Below are 15,163 nucleotides of genomic sequence, written 5' to 3'. Positions count from 1 at the left end.
TCTTTTAACTTTCAACCCTAATCCTGTTACCACTCCTTTAACTCTCAATCCTACTCCTGTTTCTTATGTACCTTCTCCATATATCTCACTCCTCCACTGTTCTGTAGTTTGTCCCTTATGGGCACCCATACTTGTTTCTACCAGGCGCAGAGTTCAGTAAACATGAGGAAAAGATAGACGCTGTCGATACCTACTCATTTAATTTCACTAAGGTTCCAATAACCCCCTTGTCCTTGTTCATCCTCTCTTTCCCCATCCCATGTTCTCCTCCCATTCCCCTTACTCTGTTAGACAGCCACTCCAGGCCTGGTTTAAATCATCAATGTCTACTGAAGGGGCCAAACCAAAGAGCTGGTTTTCTTCAAAATGGCTACTGTTTGCTCACAGCAGAAAGTAATGACCTTCAGGCAGACTTATGAATAGTTTGGCTGTTACTGTTACTATTACTGTTGCTGTTAAACAGCGACAGCAACATCAACATTATGTTGCTGTTAATGTTACTGTTAATGTTGCTGTTAATGTTACTTGCTGTCGCTGTTTATGTTGCTGTTAATGTTACTGTTAATGTTACTGTTAATGTTGCTGTTAATGTTCATGTTATTGTTAATGTTGCTGTTGCTGTTAATGTTACTGTTGCTGTTGCTGTTACTGTTTATGTTGCTGTTAATGTTGCTATTAATGTTACTGTTAATGTTAGTGTTACTGTTGCTGTTAATGTTGCTGTTACTGCTGCTGTTAATGTTGCTGTTAATGTTGTTGTTGATGTTGCTGTCGCTGTTAATGTTGCTGTCGCTGTTGATGTTGCTGTTAATGTTCATGTTATTGTTAATGTTGCTGTTACTGTTGCTGTTGCTGTTACTGTTTATGTTGCTGTTAATGTTACTGTTGCTGTTAATGTTGCTGTTACTGCTGCTGTTAATGTTGCTGTTAATGTTGCTGTTGATGTTGCTGTCGCTGTTAATGTTGCTGTCGCTGTTGATGTTGCTGTTAATGTTGCTGTCGCTGTTGATGTTGCTGTTAATTTAGCTGTTAATGTTACTGTTAATGTTGCTGTTGCTGTTACTGTTGCTGTTAATTTTACTGTTACTTCTGTCATGACATTGGCCTGTGGGTAAGGTTTATGACCCCCCCCATAAATACCTTTCTCCCTTCCCCTCTCTTACTGACCCTACTGAAGGACTGCTGTCCTGTTAAATATAGAGAGTCTGGGAACATCAAACAAATGGGGAAAGGAACCATATTTTGGTAATAAAACCAGTTGGAAATATGCTTGATAACGTAATGAGTATGGAGGTCAGTTCATTGTTATCTGAGACATTATGACTAATGACAGGACGACATAAACTGTACCTGAGAAAGTATACACCCTCTAGTTATCAGAGTAACATGGAATTGTTATGCAATTGAAATGTTTGATATTGAAATTGTTTGTTAGGAGATTAAATGTAATTTTAGCTTCCAAATGAGAGATTTGGATTTTCATAAGGAAAGTGCCCTGCTTGATCAGTGGCCCAACCCTGTGAAGAGACAGGGGTTATAAACGATGAAACACCTCCTTCCCCCTCTCCACTATATAAGCCTTTGATGAAAAGATAACCAGGTTGTTCCAGTACGTGAGGTCTGCAGCCTCTAAGTTAGAAGGACACATGTCAAGAACAGAACTAAGCCAACCTTGGCGTGAGCTATGGTATGAACTGGTATGAACTTTGAGCTTATTCACTACAGAAGTGATACTTCCTAGCCGTTGAGTTAGCAGCTGCCGCTGTCGACTTGGGCTAGGAAAGGACGGACGATGGATCCAGTCTAACAAACAGACGAAGATACCACCACGTATCCAATTTACCACCAGAGACATTCTTCCGAGGACAGGAAGATCTGTTGGCCAACCCGGCCAGCATCTACGACCAATCTACCGAAGCGCAGCTCAGAGTAAATATTTATTGCATTTTCCTTTTCCAAATGGGTGGTAATTTAGAATGCATAAGATAATGTATTTACGATAGCATAGCTGCTGTTTGTGGTTCCTAAGTCTTCCCGCCCTTTCATTCATGTCCAACCCCCTTTCCTTTGTGTAACCAGGTTCCGTCCACCGGGACGTTTTCTGTATGACATTCGTTTGTATTCTGTGTATTTGTAATTCTGTGTGATTAGTTAGGTATTTAGTAAATAAATAATTAAACCCAATTTTGTATTGCTGATTCAACTTGTTAGCCAGGGTTCGTGAAGATAACCAAGAATTTACAACTTTCATTATGAGACTGAAAATAAGTTAAGGGTTAATATTGACTGCTATCGATGTAAAATATTACTAAGTATTTTAAGAGTTTATTCGGAAGATAACAGCTCTATAAACGTTCTTCCGTGGTGCCCCGACTTTCTAGTTAATTACATTTACATGATTAGCTTAATCAGGTAATATTAATTACAGAGAAATCATTTTATAAGTTAGCATGTCATATCACTTAATCCGGCATAGCCAAAGACACGACACTTCTACTGTTAACTTCTTATGTCTTGGTGGCAGTAATTTGACGTCTGGATGAGAAGCGTGCCCAACGTAAACTGCCTGTTACTCAGGCCCAGAAGCTAGGATATGCATCTAATTGGTCGATTTGGATAGAACACACTCTAAAGTTTCCAAAACCGTTCAAATAATGTCTGTGAGTATAACAGAACTGATATGGCAGGCAAAAACCTGAGGGAAATCCATCCAGGAAGTGGGATTTCTTTAATGTAAGACGTTTTCAATTGAATGCCTATTGAGTTTCTAATGGGTTAGGACTGCAGTTCCTATGGCTTCCACTAGTCTTTAGACATTGTTTCAGGCTTGTGTTCTGAAAAATGAAGAAGAATGAGACCTTTCTGTCAGTGGACTGAGGAAGCATGCAGTGCTGGTTTGCGCACGTGACCAAGTGCGCCCTTCGTTGTTTTTCCATTCTATTTCCATAAAGTCCCTCTTTATATCCTAAAAACTCAGTTTTGTTTACGTGTTGTGTTCAGTAATCCACTGGCTCAAAGGCGGTCAAAACACGCAGACGAATACATCCTAACAGTACCGGTAAAGTTTGTTGAAACATGTCAAACGATTTTTATAATTAATCCTCAGGTTGTCAATTGTCATCTGAAGTAGCATTGGTTTGGTTGTTTTCCTTCAAGATTTGTACTGTAAGCCGCCACATTGGTACTTGTGCTGATTCATTGACTTAGCTGTGTAAGGAAGGTAGAGATTGCACACATAAAATCCCTGACGTGATTTGAACACACAACCTTCTGATCTGGAGTCAGACGCGCTGCCATTGCGCCACGAGGTCTTGGATGAAATGCATCTTTGGAGGGGATGCTTAGTTCAGATTACGTTGACTGTATCAATTGGAATGGAGGCCTGGTTCTCTGGGGAAATGTACCATCTGACATTGCACCCTCATCAGCAAGTGCCTCTGCCCGGCAGGTTAGGTGTATGAAAATAAACAAATGCAGAGCCCGGATAGCTCAGTCGGTAGAGCATCAGACTTTTAATCTGAGGGTCCAGGGTTCAAGTCCCTGTTTGGGTGTTGCTTTAATGTTCACCTTCCTTCAGCAGGCAGTCTTTCGATACTTGCATTTTCTATGACATGTTCACCTGTGGACAATACACTCCCAGAGCCAAAACAGCTTAGTCTGAAGACTTTAGGATTTTTAATCTGAATCTCCAGGTGTAACCTCTCTGGCGCAGGTGTTCCGCAAGCAACCCACCTAGACCACATCCGGTGAAATTGCGGAGCGCCAAATTCAAAATACAGAAATAGTCATAATAAACATTCACAAAAATACAAGTGTTATACATCGGCTTAAAGATTAGCTTCTTGTTAATCCAGCCGCTTTGTCAGATTTAAAAATGGCTTACTGCGAAAGCATACCATGCGATTATCTGAGGACAGCGCCCCGCTTCCAAAAGCATACAAACATTTTCCAACCAAGTAGAGTAGTCACGAAAGTCAGAAATAGCGATCAAATTAATCACTTACCTTTGAAGATCTTCATCTGGTTGCAGTCACAAGAGTCCCAGCTACACAATAAATGTTTGTTTTGTTCGATAAAGTCCCTCTTTATATCCCAAAAAATCAGTTTTGTTTGCGCGTTGTGTTCAGTAATCCACTGGCTCAAAGGCGGTCAAAACACGCAGACGAATACATCCTAATAGTACCGGTAAAGTTTGTTGAAACATGTCAAACGATTTTTATAATTAATCCTGAGGTTGTCAATTGTCTAAATAATCGATCATATTTCAACCGGACAATAGCGTATTCAATAGAAAGGAAAAACAACGAAGGGCGCGCACTTGGTCATGTGCGCAAACCAGCACTGCATGCTTCCTCAGTCCACTGACAGAAAGGTCTCATTCTTCTTCATTTTTCAGAAAACAAGCCTAAAACAATGTCTAAAGACTGTTGACATCTAGTGGAAGCCATAGGAACTGCAATCTGGGTCCTAACCCATTAGAAACTCAATAGGTATTCAATTGAAAACTTCCCACATCAAAAAAAAATCCCACTTCCTGGATGGATTTCCCTCAGGTTTTCACCTGCCATATCAGTTCTGTTATACTCACAGACATCATTTCAACGGTTTTGGAAACTTTAGAGTGTGATCTATCCAAATCTACCAATTCTATGCATATCCTAGCTTCTGGGGCTGAGTAACAGTCAGTTAACTTTGGGCACGCTTTTCATCCAGACGTCGAAATACTTCCCCCAAGCCATAAGAAGTTAAAATCCGTGTTCAAAGACTTATTTAAGTCTGTCAATCAATCACACAGCATCATCTGATCTGGGAATTTGCAATGTGCCAAGCTTTTATGAGAGACAATTGTCATCGAAAGCAGCAATGGTTTGGTTGTTTTCGTTCGAGATTTGTACTGTAAGCCACATTGGTACTTGTGCTGATTCAATGACTTCGCTGTTTAAAGAAGTTAGAGATTGCACACATAAAAACCCTGACCACGACGTGATTTGAACACGCAACCTTCTGATCTGGAGTCAGACGCGCTACCGTTGCGCCACGAGGTCTTGGACAAATTGTATCTTTGGAGGGGATGCCTAGTTCAGATTTCGTTGACTGTATCATTTGGAATGGAGGCCTGGTTCTCTGGGGAAATGTTCCATCTGACAATGCCCCCTCGTCAGCACGTGCCTCTGCCCGACAGGTTAGGTGTATGAAAATACATCAATTCAGAGCCCGAATAGCTCAGTCGGTAGAGCATCAGACTCTTAATCTGAGGGTCCAGGGTTCAAGTCCCTGTTCGGGCGCTGCTTTAATGTTCACCTTCCTTCAGTAGACAGTCTTTCAATACTTGCATTCTGTCAGATTTAAAAATGGCTTTACTGCGAAAGCACACCATGTGAATATCTGAGGACAGCGCCCCGCTTCCAAAAGCATACAAACATTTTCCAACCAATTAGAGGAGTCACGAAAGTCAGAAATAGCGATCAAATTAATCACTTACCTTTGAAGATCTTCATCTGGTTGCAGTCACAAGAGTCCCAGCTACACAATATATTTTTGTTTTGTTCCATAAAGTCCCTCTTTATATCCCAAAAACTCAGTATTGTTGGCGCGTTGTGATCAGTAATCCACTGGCTCAAAGGCGGTCAAAACAAGCAGACGAATACATCCGAATAGTACCGGTAAAGTTTGTTGAAACATGTCAAACGATTTTTATAATTAATCCTCACGTTGTCAATTGTCTAAATACTCGATAATATTTCAACCGGACAATAGCGTATTCAATAGAAAGGAAAAACAACGAAGGGTGCGCACTTGGTCATGTGCGCAAACCAGCACTGCATGCTTCCTCAGTCCACTGACAGAAGGTCTCATTCTTCTTCATTTTTCAGAAAACAAGCCTTAAACAATGTCTAAAGACTGTTGACATCTAGTGGAAGCCATAGGAACTGTAATCTGGGTCCTAACCCATTAGAAACTCAATAGGCATTCAATTGAAAACTTCCCACATCAAAAAAAAATCCCACTTCCCGGATGGATTTTCCTCAGATTTTCACCTGCCATATCAGTTCTGTTATACTCACAGACATCATTTCAACGGTTTTGGAAACTTTAGAGTGTGATCTATCCAAATCTACCAATTCTATGCATATCCTAGCTTCTGGGCCTGAGTAACAGTCAGTTAACTTTGGGCACGCTTTTCATCCAGACGTCGAAATACTTCCCCCAAGCCATAAGAAGTTAAAATCCGTGTTCAAAGACTTATTTAAGTCTGTCAATCAATCACACAGCATCATCTGATCTGGGAATTTGCAATGTGCCAAGCTTTTATGAGAGACAATTGTCATCGAAAGCAGCAATGGTTTGGTTGTTTTCGTTCGAGATTTGTACTGTAAGCCACATTGGTACTTGTGCTGATTCAATGACTTCGCTGTTTAAAGAAGTTAGAGATTGCACACATAAAAACCCTGACCACGACGTGATTTGAACACGCAACCTTCTGATCTGGAGTCAGACGCGCTACCGTTGCGCCACGAGGTCTTGGACAAATTGTATCTTTGGAGGGGATGCCTAGTTCAGATTTCGTTGACTGTATCATTTGGAATGGAGGCCTGGTTCTCTGGGGAAATGTTCCATCTGACAATGCCCCCTCGTCAGCACGTGCCTCTGCCCGACAGGTTAGGTGTATGAAAATACATCAATTCAGAGCCCGAATAGCTCAGTCGGTAGAGCATCAGACTCTTAATCTGAGGGTCCAGGGTTCAAGTCCCTGTTCGGGCGCTGCTTTAATGTTCACCTTCCTTCAGTAGACAGTCTTTCAATACTTGCATTAGTCTTTCAATACTTGCATTCTGTCAGATTTAAAAATGGCTTTACTGCGAAAGCACACCATGTGAATATCTGAGGACAGCGCCCCGCTTCCAAAAGCATACAAACATTTTCCAACCAATTAGAGGAGTCACGAAAGTCAGAAATAGCGATCAAATTAATCACTTACCTTTGAAGATCTTCATCTGGTTGCAGTCACAAGAGTCCCAGCTACACAATATATTTTTGTTTTGTTCCATAAAGTCCCTCTTTATATCCCAAAAACTCAGTATTGTTGGCGCGTTGTGATCAGTAATCCACTGGCTCAAAGGCGGTCAAAACACGCAGACGAATACGTCCGAATAGTACCGGTAAAGTTTGTTGAAACATGTCAAACGATTTTTATAATTAATCCTCACGTTGTCAATTGTCTAAATACTCGATAATATTTCAACCGGACAATAGCGTATTCAATAGAAAGGAAAAACAACGAAGGGTGCGCACTTGGTCATGTGCGCAAACCAGCACTGCATGCTTCCTCAGTCCACTGACAGAAGGTCTCATTCTTCTTCATTTTTCAGAAAACAAGCCTTAAACAATGTCTAAAGACTGTTGACATCTAGTGGAAGCCATAGGAACTGCAATCTGGGTCCTAACCCATTAGAAACTCAATAGGCATTCAATTGAAAACTTCCCACATCAAAAAAAAAAACCACTTCCCGGATGGATTTTCCTCAGATTTTCACCTGCCATATCAGTTCTGTTATACTCACAGACATCATGTCAACGGTTTTGGAAACTTTAGAGTGTGATCTATCCAAATCTACCAATTCTATGCATATCCTAGCTTCTGGGGCTGAGTAACAGTCAGTTAACTTTGGGCACGCTTTTCATCCAGACGTCGAAATACTTCCCCCAAGCCATAAGAAGTTAAAATCCGTGTTCAAAGACTTATTTAAGTCTGTCAATCAATCACACAGCATCATCTGATCTGGGAATTTGCAATGTGCCAAGCTTTTATGAGAGACAATTGTCATCGAAAGCAGCAATGGTTTGGTTGTTTTCGTTCGAGATTTGTACTGTAAGCCACATTGGTACTTGTGCTGATTCAATGACTTCGCTGTTTAAAGAAGTTAGAGATTGCACACATAAAAACCCTGACCACGACGTGATTTGAACACGCAACCTTCTGATCTGGAGTCAGACGCGCTACCGTTGCGCCACGAGGTCTTGGACAAATTGTATCTTTGGAGGGGATGCCTAGTTCAGATTTCGTTGACTGTATCATTTGGAATGGAGGCCTGGTTCTCTGGGGAAATGTTCCATCTGACAATGCCCCCTCGTCAGCACGTGCCTCTGCCCGACAGGTTAGGTGTATGAAAATACATCAATTCAGAGCCCGAATAGCTCAGTCGGTAGAGCATCAGACTCTTAATCTGAGGGTCCAGGGTTCAAGTCCCTGTTCGGGCGCTGCTTTAATGTTCACCTTCCTTCAGTAGACAGTCTTTCAATACTTGCATTCTGTCAGATTTAAAAATGGCTTTACTGCGAAAGCACACCATGTGAATATCTGAGGACAGCGCCCCGCTTCCAAAAGCATACAAACATTTTCCAACCAATTAGAGGAGTCACGAAAGTCAGAAATAGCGATCAAATTAATCACTTACCTTTGAAGATCTTCATCTGGTTGCAGTCACAAGAGTCCCAGCTACACAATAATTTTTGTTTTGTTCCATAAAGTCCCTCTTTATATCCCAAAAACTCAGTATTGTTGGCGCGTTGTGATCAGTAATCCACTGGCTCAAAGGCGGTCAAAACACGCAGACGAATACGTCCGAATAGTACCGGTAAAGTTTGTTGAAACATGTCAAACGATTTTTATAATTAATCCTCACGTTGTCAATTGTCTAAATACTCGATAATATTTCAACCGGACAATAGCGTATTCAATAGAAAGGAAAAACAACGAAGGGTGCGCACTTGGTCATGTGCGCAAACCAGCACTGCATGCTTCCTCAGTCCACTGACAGAAGGTCTCATTCTTCTTCATTTTTCAGAAAACAAGCCTTAAACAATGTCTAAAGACTGTTGACATCTAGTGGAAGCCATAGGAACTGTAATCTGGGTCCTAACCCATTAGAAACTCAATAGGCATTCAATTGAAAACTTCCCACATCAAAAAAAAATCCCACTTCCCGGATGGATTTTCCTCAGATTTTCACCTGCCATATCAGTTCTGTTATACTCACAGACATCATTTCAACGGTTTTGGAAACTTTAGAGTGTGATCTATCCAAATCTACCAATTCTATGCATATCCTAGCTTCTGGGCCTGAGTAACAGGCAGTTAACTTTGGGCACGCTTTTCATCCAGACGTCGAAATACTTCCCCCAAGCCATAAGAAGTTAAAATCCGTGTTCAAAGACTTATTTAAGTCTGTCAATCAATCACACAGCATCATCTGATCTGGGAATTTGCAATGTGCCAGGCTTTTATGAGAGACAATTGTCATCGAAAGCAGCAATGGTTTGGTTGTTTTCGTTCGAGATTTGTACTGTAAGCCACATTGGTACTTGTGCTGATTCAATGACTTCGCTGTTTAAAGAAGTTAGAGATTGCACACATAAAAACACTGACCACGACGTGATTTGAACACGCAACCTTCTGAGCTGGAGTCAGACACGCTACCGTTGCCCCACGAGGTCTTGGACAAATTGTATCTTTGGAGGGGATGCCTAGTTCAGATTTCATTGACTGTATCATTTGGAATGGAGGCCTGGTTCTCTGGGGAAATGTTCCATCTGACAATGCCCCCTCGTCAGCACGTGCCTCTGCCCGACAGGTTAGGTGTATGAAAATAAGTCAATTCAGAGCCCGAATAGCTCAGTCGGTAGAGCATCAGACTTTTAATCTGAGGGTCCAGGGTTCAAGTCCCTGTTCGGGCGCTGCTTTAATGTTCACCTTCCTTCAGTAGGCAGTCTTTCAATACTTGCATTGTCAGATTTAAAAATGGCTTTACTGCGAAAGCACACCATGTGAATATCTGAGGACAGCGCCCCGCTTCCAAAAGCATAAAAACATTTTCCAACCAATTAGAGGAGTCACGAAAGTCAGAAATAGCGATCAAATTAATCACTTACCTTTGAAGATCTTCATCTGGTTGCAGTCACAAGAGTCCCAGCTACACAATACATTTTTGTTTTGTTCCATAAAGTCCCTCTTTATATCCCAAAAACTCAGTATTGTTGGCGCGTTGTGATCAGTAATCCACTGGCTCAAAGGCGGTCAAAACACGCAGACGAATACGTCCGAATAGTACCGGTAAAGTTTGTTGAAACATGTCAAACGATTTTTATAATTAATCCTCACGTTGTCAATTGTCTAAATACTCGATAATATTTCAACCGGACAATAGCGTATTCAATAGAAAGGAAAAACAACGAAGGGTGCGCACTTGGTCATGTGCGCAAACCAGCACTGCATGCTTCCTCAGTCCACTGACAGAAGGTCTCATTCTTCTTCATTTTTCAGAAAACAAGCCTTAAACAATGTCTAAAGACTGTTGACATCTAGTGGAAGCCATAGGAACTGTAATCTGGGTCCTAACCCATTAGAAACTCAATAGGCATTCAATTGAAAACTTCCCACATCAAAAAAAAAACCCACTTCCCGGATGGATTTTCCTCAGATTTTCACCTGCCATATCAGTTCTGTTATACTCACAGACATCATTTCAACGGTTTTGGAAACTTTAGAGTGTGATCTATCCAAATCTACCAATTCTATGCATATCCTAGCTTCTGGGCCTGAGTAACAGGCAGTTAACTTTGGGCACGCTTTTCATCCAGACGTCGAAATACTTCCCCCAAGCCATAAGAAGTTAAAATCTGTCTTCAAAGACTTATTTAAGTCTGTCAATCAATCACACAGCATCATCTGATCTGGGAATTTGCAATGTGCCAAGGCTTTTATGAGAGACAATTGTCATCGAAAGCAGCAATGGTTTGGTTGTTTTCGTTTGAGATTTGTACTGTAAGCCACATTGGTACTTGTGCTGATTCAATGACTTCGCTGTTTAAAGAAGTTAGAGATTGCACACATAAAAACCCTGACCACGACGTGATTTGAACACGCAACCTTCTGATCTGGAGTCAGACGCGCTACCGTTGCGCCACGAGATCTTGGACAAATTGTATCTTTGGAGGGGATGCCTAGTTCAGATTTCGTTGACTGTATCATTTGGAATGGAGGCCTGGTTCTCTGGGGAAATGTTCCATCTGACAATGCCCCCTTGTCAGCACGTGCCTCTGCCCGGCAGGTTAGGTGTATGAAAATAAGGCAATTCAGAGCCCGAATAGCTCAGTCGGTAGAGCATCAGACTTTTAATCTGAGGGTCCAGGGTTCAAGTCCCTGTTCGGGCGCTGCTTTAATGTTCACCTTCCTTCAGTAGGCAGTCTTTCAATACTTGCATTCTGTCAGATTTAAAAATGGCTTTACTGCGAAAGCACACCATGTGATTATCTGAGGACAGCGCCCCGCTTCCAAAAGCATACAAACATTTTCCAACCAATTAGAGGAGTCACGAAAGTCAGAAATAGCGATCAAATTAATCACTTACCTTTGAAGATCTTCATCTGGTTGCAGTCACAAGAGTCCCAGCTACACAATACATTTTTGTTTTGTTCCATAAAGTCCCTCTTTATATCCCAAAAACTCAGTTTTGTTGGCGCGTTGTGATCAGTAATCCATTGGCTCAAAGGCGGTCAAAACACGCAGACGAATACGTCCGAATAGTACCGGTAAAGTTTGTTGAAACATGTCAAACGATTTTTATAATTAATCCTCACGTTGTCAATTGTCTAAATACTCGATAATATTTCAACCGGACAATAGCGTATTCAATAGAAAGGAAAAACAACGAAGGGTGCGCACTTGGTCATGTGCGCAAACCAGCACTGCATGCTTCCTCAGTCCACTGACAGAAGGTCTCATTCTTCTTCATTTTTCAGAAAACAAGCCTTAAACAATGTCTAAAGACTGTTGACATCTAGTGGAAGCCATAGGAACTGTAATCTGGGTCCTAACCCATTAGAAACTCAATAGGCATTCAATTGAAAACTTCCCACATCAAAAAAAAAAACCACTTCCCGGATGGATTTTCCTCAGATTTTCACCTGCCATATCAGTTCTGTTATACTCACAGACATCATTTCAACGGTTTTGGAAACTTTAGAGTGTGATCTATCCAAATCTACCAATTCTATGCATATCCTAGCTTCTGGGCCTGAGTAACAGTCAGTTAACTTTGGGCACGCTTTTCATCCAGACGTCGAAATACTTCCCCCAAGCCATAAGAAGTTAAAATCCGTGTTCAAAGACTTATTTAAGTCTGTCAATCAATCACACAGCATCATCTGATCTGGGAATTTGCAATGTGCCAAGCTTTTATGAGAGACAATTGTCATCGAAAGCAGCAATGGTTTGGTTGTTTTCGTTCGAGATTTGTACTGTAAGCCACATTGGTACTTGTGCTGATTCAATGACTTCGCTGTTTAAAGAAGTTAGAGATTGCACACATAAAAACCCTGACCACGACGTGATTTGAACACGCAACCTTCTGATCTGGAGTCAGACGCGCTACCGTTGCGCCACGAGGTCTTGGACAAATTGTATCTTTGGAGGGGATGCCTAGTTCAGATTTCGTTGACTGTATCATTTGGAATGGAGGCCTGGTTCTCTGGGGAAATGTTCCATCTGACAATGCCCCCTCGTGAGCACGTGCCTCTGCCCGGCAGGTTAGGTGTATGAAAATAAGTAAATTCAGAGCCCGAATAGCTCAGTCGGTAGAGCATCAGACTTTTAATCTGAGGGTCCAGGGTTCAAGTCCCTGTTCGGGCGCTGCTTTAATGTTCACCTTCCTTCAGTAGGCAGTCTTTCAATACTTGCCTTCTGTCAGATTTAAAAATGGCTTTACTGCGAAAGCACACCATGTGATTATCTGAGGACAGCGCCCCGCTTCCAAAAGCATACAAACATTTTCCAACCAATTAGAGGAGTCACGAAAGTCAGAAATAGCGATCAAATTAATCACTTACCTTTGAAGATCTTCATCTGGTTGCAGTCACAAGAGTCCCAGCTACACAATACATTTTTGTTTTGTTCCATAAAGTCCCTCTTTATATCCCAAAAACTCAGTTTTGTTGGCGCGTTGTGATCAGTAATCCATTGGCTCAAAGGCGGTCAAAACACGCAGACGAATACGTCCGAATAGTACCGGTAAAGTTTGTTGAAACATGTCAAACGATTTTTATAATTAATCCTCACGTTGTCAATTGTCTAAATACTCGATAATATTTCAACCGGACAATAGCGTATTCAATAGAAAGGAAAAACAACGAAGGGTGCGCACTTGGTCATGTGCGCAAACCAGCACTGCATGCTTCCTCAGTCCACTGACAGAAGGTCTCATTCTTCTTCATTTTTCAGAAAACAAGCCTTAAACAATGTCTAAAGACTGTTGACATCTAGTGGAAGCCATAGGAACTGCAATCTGGGTCCTAACCCATTAGAAACTCAATAGGCATTCAATTGAAAACTTCCCACATCAAAAAAAATCCCACTTCCCGGATGGATTTTCCTCAGATTTTCACCTGCCATATCAGTTCTGTTATACTCACAGACATCATTTCAACGGTTTTGGAAACTTTAGAGTGTGATTCTATCCAAATCTACCAATTCTATGCATATCCTAGCTTCTGGACCTGAGTAACAGGCAGTTAACTTTGGGCACGCTTTTCATCCACACGTCAAAATACTTCTCCCAAGCCATAAGAAGTTTAACTCCCTGTTCAAAGACTGATTTAAGTCTGTCAACAAATCACACAGCATCATCTGATCTGGGAATTTGCAGTGTGCCAGGCTTTTATGAGAGACAATTGTCATGGAAAGCAGCATTTGTTTGGTTGTTTTCCTTTGAGATTTGTACTGTAAGCCACATTGGTACTTGTGCTGATTCATTGACTTCGCTGTTTAAAGAAGTTAGAGATTGCACACATAAAAACCCTGACCACAACGTGATTTGAACACGCAACCTTCTGATCTGGAGTCAGACACGCTACCATTGCGCCACGAGGTCTTGGACAAATTGCATCTTTGGAGGGGATGCCTAGTTCAGATTTCGTTGACTGTTTCATTTGGAATGGAGGCCTGTTTCTCTGGGGAAATGTTCCATCTGACAATGCCCCCTTGTCAGCACGTGCCTCTGCCCGGCAGGTTAGGTGTATGAAAATAAGGCAATTCAGAGCCTGAATAGCTCAGTCGGTAGAGCATCAGACTTTTAATCTGAGGGTCCAGGGTTCAAGTCCCTGTTTGGGTGCTGCTTTAATGTTCACCTTCCTTCAGTAGGCATTCTTTCAATACTTGCATTCTGTCAGATTTAAAAATGGCTTTACTGCGAAAGCACACCATGTGAATATCTGAGGACAGCGCCCCGCTTCCAAAAGCATACAAACATTTTCCAACCAATTAGAGGAGTCACGAAAGTCAGAAAAAACGATCAAATTAATCACTTACCTTTGAAGATCTTCATCTGGTTGCAGTCACAAGAGTCCCAGCTACACAATATATTTTTGTTTTGTTCCATAAAGTCCCTCTTTATATCCCAAAAACTCAGTATTGTTGGCGCGTTGTGATCAGTAATCCACTGGCTCAAAGGCGGTCAAAACACGCAGACGAATACGTCCGAATAGTACCGGTAAAGTTTGTTGAAACATGTCAAACGATTTTTATAATTAATCCTCACGATTGTCAATTGTCTAAATACTCGATAATATTTCAACCGGACAATAGCGTATTCAATAGAAAGGAAAAACAACGAAGGGTGCGCACTTGGTCATGTGCGCAAACCAGCACTGCATGCTTCCTCAGTCCACTGACAGAAGGTCTCATTCTTCTTCATTTTTCAGAAAACAAGCCTTAAACAATGTCTAAAGACTGTTGACATCTAGTGGAAGCCATAGGAACTGCAATCTGGGTCCTAACCCATTAGAAACTCAATAGGCATTCAATTGAAAACTTCCCACATCAAAAAAAATCCCACTTCCCGGATGGATTTTCCTCAGATTTTCACCTGCCATATCAGTTCTGTTATACTCACAGACATCATTTCAACGGTTTTGGAAACTTTAGAGTGTGATCTATCCAAATCTACCAATTCTATGCATATCCTAGCTTCTGGGCCTGAGTAACAGGCAGTTAACTTTGGGCACGCTTTTCATCCAGACGTCGAAATACTTCCCCCAAGCCATAAGAAGTTAAAATCCGTGTTCAAAGACTTATTTAAGTCTGTCAATCAATCACACAGCATCATCTGAT

At 41.5% G+C, this 15,163-nt stretch overlaps 15 non-coding genes across 15 annotated transcripts; 8 read left to right on the top strand and 7 right to left on the bottom strand.

Annotated features, from left to right (window-relative positions):
* Positions 1-3,478: 3,478 nt before the first annotated feature.
* Positions 3,479-3,551, top strand: trnak-uuu (transfer RNA lysine (anticodon UUU)). Its single transcript has one exon. It is a non-coding gene; the product is annotated as a tRNA-Lys (tRNA).
* Positions 3,552-4,973: 1,422 nt separating this feature from the next.
* Positions 4,974-5,045, bottom strand: trnaw-cca (transfer RNA tryptophan (anticodon CCA)). Its single transcript has one exon. It is a non-coding gene; the product is annotated as a tRNA-Trp (tRNA).
* Positions 5,046-5,212: 167 nt separating this feature from the next.
* trnak-cuu (transfer RNA lysine (anticodon CUU)) lies at positions 5,213-5,285 on the top strand. Its single transcript has one exon. It is a non-coding gene; the product is annotated as a tRNA-Lys (tRNA).
* A 1,165-nt stretch (positions 5,286-6,450) lies between these two features.
* Positions 6,451-6,522, bottom strand: trnaw-cca (transfer RNA tryptophan (anticodon CCA)). The gene has a single exon. It is a non-coding gene; the product is annotated as a tRNA-Trp (tRNA).
* A 167-nt stretch (positions 6,523-6,689) lies between these two features.
* On the top strand, positions 6,690-6,762 carry trnak-cuu (transfer RNA lysine (anticodon CUU)). Its single transcript has one exon. It is a non-coding gene; the product is annotated as a tRNA-Lys (tRNA).
* Positions 6,763-7,947: 1,185 nt separating this feature from the next.
* Positions 7,948-8,019, bottom strand: trnaw-cca (transfer RNA tryptophan (anticodon CCA)). Its single transcript has one exon. It is a non-coding gene; the product is annotated as a tRNA-Trp (tRNA).
* A 167-nt stretch (positions 8,020-8,186) lies between these two features.
* On the top strand, positions 8,187-8,259 carry trnak-cuu (transfer RNA lysine (anticodon CUU)). The gene has a single exon. It is a non-coding gene; the product is annotated as a tRNA-Lys (tRNA).
* Positions 8,260-9,423: 1,164 nt separating this feature from the next.
* On the bottom strand, positions 9,424-9,495 carry trnaw-cca (transfer RNA tryptophan (anticodon CCA)). The gene has a single exon. It is a non-coding gene; the product is annotated as a tRNA-Trp (tRNA).
* A 167-nt stretch (positions 9,496-9,662) lies between these two features.
* trnak-uuu (transfer RNA lysine (anticodon UUU)) lies at positions 9,663-9,735 on the top strand. Its single transcript has one exon. It is a non-coding gene; the product is annotated as a tRNA-Lys (tRNA).
* A 1,164-nt stretch (positions 9,736-10,899) lies between these two features.
* Positions 10,900-10,971, bottom strand: trnaw-cca (transfer RNA tryptophan (anticodon CCA)). The gene has a single exon. It is a non-coding gene; the product is annotated as a tRNA-Trp (tRNA).
* A 167-nt stretch (positions 10,972-11,138) lies between these two features.
* Positions 11,139-11,211, top strand: trnak-uuu (transfer RNA lysine (anticodon UUU)). Its single transcript has one exon. It is a non-coding gene; the product is annotated as a tRNA-Lys (tRNA).
* A 1,165-nt stretch (positions 11,212-12,376) lies between these two features.
* Positions 12,377-12,448, bottom strand: trnaw-cca (transfer RNA tryptophan (anticodon CCA)). Its single transcript has one exon. It is a non-coding gene; the product is annotated as a tRNA-Trp (tRNA).
* A 167-nt stretch (positions 12,449-12,615) lies between these two features.
* trnak-uuu (transfer RNA lysine (anticodon UUU)) lies at positions 12,616-12,688 on the top strand. The gene has a single exon. It is a non-coding gene; the product is annotated as a tRNA-Lys (tRNA).
* Positions 12,689-13,853: 1,165 nt separating this feature from the next.
* Positions 13,854-13,925, bottom strand: trnaw-cca (transfer RNA tryptophan (anticodon CCA)). The gene has a single exon. It is a non-coding gene; the product is annotated as a tRNA-Trp (tRNA).
* Positions 13,926-14,092: 167 nt separating this feature from the next.
* Positions 14,093-14,165, top strand: trnak-uuu (transfer RNA lysine (anticodon UUU)). The gene has a single exon. It is a non-coding gene; the product is annotated as a tRNA-Lys (tRNA).
* Positions 14,166-15,163: the final 998 nt, after the last annotated feature.

Source organism: Salmo trutta, chromosome 31, assembly GCF_901001165.1.
Source record: "Salmo trutta chromosome 31, fSalTru1.1, whole genome shotgun sequence".
NCBI classification, from domain to species: domain Eukaryota; kingdom Metazoa; phylum Chordata; class Actinopteri; order Salmoniformes; family Salmonidae; genus Salmo; species Salmo trutta.
The sequence above is the reverse complement of the archived record's forward strand: the minus strand, read 5'-3'. Positions and strand labels throughout refer to the sequence as shown.